Source organism: Crocuta crocuta, unplaced genomic scaffold (assembly GCF_008692635.1).
Source record: "Crocuta crocuta isolate KB4526 unplaced genomic scaffold, BGI_CrCroc_1.0 scaffold575, whole genome shotgun sequence".
In the NCBI taxonomy this organism is placed as follows: Eukaryota; Metazoa; Chordata; class Mammalia; order Carnivora; family Hyaenidae; genus Crocuta; species Crocuta crocuta.
In genome coordinates, this window is record NW_027532001.1 from 187,565 (window position 1) to 189,969 (window position 2,405).

Sequence of the window (2,405 nt, forward strand, 5' to 3'; positions counted from 1 at the left end):
CTCTTTTCATTTTCAATTGGATTATTTGTTTTTGGGGGTATTGAGTTGTATACATTTATTTTTTATTTTTCTTTAAGTTTTTATTTAAATTCCAGATAGTTAACATACAGTGTAATTTTGGTTTCCAGTGTACAATATAGTGACTCAATACTTTCATACAATTTCTGGTGCTCATTACAATTAAGGAGTGCACTCTTTAATCCCTATGACATATTTAACCCATTTCCCCACCCACCTCCCCTCCAGTAACCATCAATTTGTTCTCTATAGATAAGAGTCTTTTGCTTGGTTGGCCTCTTTCTCTTTTTTTTATTTCCCTTTGCTTGTTTGCTGTTGTTTGCTTGTTTGTTTATTAAATTCCACATATAAAAGAAATCATATGGTATATCTCTTTCTCTGACTTGCTTCCCTTACATGATACTCCCTAGCTCCATCCACTTCATTGCAAATGGCAATATTACATTCTTTTTATGGCAAGGTAATATCCAATTGTATATATATACTACATCATCTTTATCTTTTCATCAGTTGATGGACACTTGGGCTCTTTCCATAATTTGGGTACTATAGGTAATGCTGCTATAAAATTGAGGTGCATATATTCCTTTGAATTAGTATGTTTATATTATTTGGGTAAATACCTAGTAATGCAATTATTGGATCATAGGGCAGTTCTATTTTTAACTTTTTGAGGAACCTCCATATGTTTTCCAGTTTATAAGCTCTTTATATATTTTGAGTACTAACCTTTTATTGGATATCTTTTTTTTAATTTTTTGACCGTTTATTTATTTTTGAGAGACAGAGTGTGAGCAGGGGAAGGACAGACAGAGAGTCACAGAATTGGAAGCAGGCTCCAGGCTCTGAGCAGTCATCACAGAGCCTGATATGGGGCTCCAACCCACGAACCGCGAGATCATGACCTGAGCTGAGTTGGCCGCTTAACTGACTGAGAAACCCAGGCACCCCATGGATATCTTTTGCAAATATCTTCTCTCATTCAATAGGTTGTCTTTTAGTTTTGTTTCTTATTTCCTTTGCTGTGCAGAAGATTTTTAGTTTGATTAAGTCCAATCGTTTTTTTCATTTTTTTCTCCTTGCTCAGGAAACATATCCAGAAAAATGTTGCTATGGCCAATGTCAGAGAAAGTACTGCCTGTGCTCTCTTCTAGGATATTTATGGTTTCATTTCTCACATTTAAGTCCTCAATCTATTTTGAGCTTATTTTTGGGTATGGTATAAAAAGTGGTACACATTCTATTTTTTCACATGCTGATGTCCAGTTTTCCTAACATGATTTTTGAAGTGACTGTGTTTTCCACATTGCATATTCTTGCAACGGTGTTTGAAGATTATTTGACCGTATAATCGTGGGTTTATATCTGGGCTTTCAAGGCTGTTCCATTGATCTATGTGTTTGTTTTTATGCCAGTCCCATACTGTTTTGATTACTACAGCTTTTTAGTACAACCTAAATCTGAAATTGTGATAGCTTCAGCTTTGTAGTTTTTTCGTTTGATTTGGCTATTCAGGGTCTTTATGGTCTCATACAATTTTTACATTAGTTTTGTTCCAGTTCTATGAAAAATGCTATCAGTATATTGATAAGGATTGTATTAAATGTGTAGACTGCTTTGGGTAACATGTTCTTCTAATACATAAGCATCTTCAATTTCTTGAACATCTTATAGTTTTCAAAGTACAGGTGTTTCACCTTGTTAGTTAAGTTTATTCTTGAGTATCATCTTTGGTGAAATTGTAAATGGAATTGATTTCTTAATTTCTCTTTCTGTTGCTTCATTATTAGTGTATGGAAATGCAAGATTTCTGCATTTTTAGTTTGAATCCTGAGACTTTACTCACTTCATTTATCAGTTGTAGTAGTTTTTTTAGTGGAGTCGTTAGGGTTTCCTATATATAGTCATGTCATCTGCAAATAGTTAATGTTTTATTTCTTCTTTACTTTATTTTGGATGAATTTTATTACTTTTTCTTGTCTGATTGTTGTGACTAAGACTTCCAGTACTATGTTGAATAAAAGTAGTGAGAGAGGATATTCTTGCCATTTTCCTTACTTTAGGAGACAAACCTCCCAGTTTTCCCCCATTGAGTATAATGTTAGCTGTGGGCTTTTCATATATGGCCTTTAACATGTGGAGGTATGTTCTTTCTAAAACTGCTTTCTTGAAAATTTTTATCATGAATTGATGTTGTATTTTTTCAAAGACTCTTTCTGCACCCATTAAAATGATCATATGGTTCTTATCCTTTCTCTTATTGATGAGATGTTTCACATCATTTGATTTTCAAATATTGAGTCACCCTTGCAAACCAGGAATAAATCCCATTTGACTGTGGTGAATATTTTTTAATGTATTATTGGATTCAGTTTACTAATATTCTG

The 2,405-nt window shown here is 33.3% G+C and overlaps 1 pseudogene; it reads right to left on the minus strand.

Annotated features, from left to right (window-relative positions):
- LOC144240891 (proteasome subunit beta type-6 pseudogene) overlaps positions 1–2,405 on the minus strand; it is a 28,084-nt pseudogene that overhangs the window by 24,782 nt on the left and 897 nt on the right.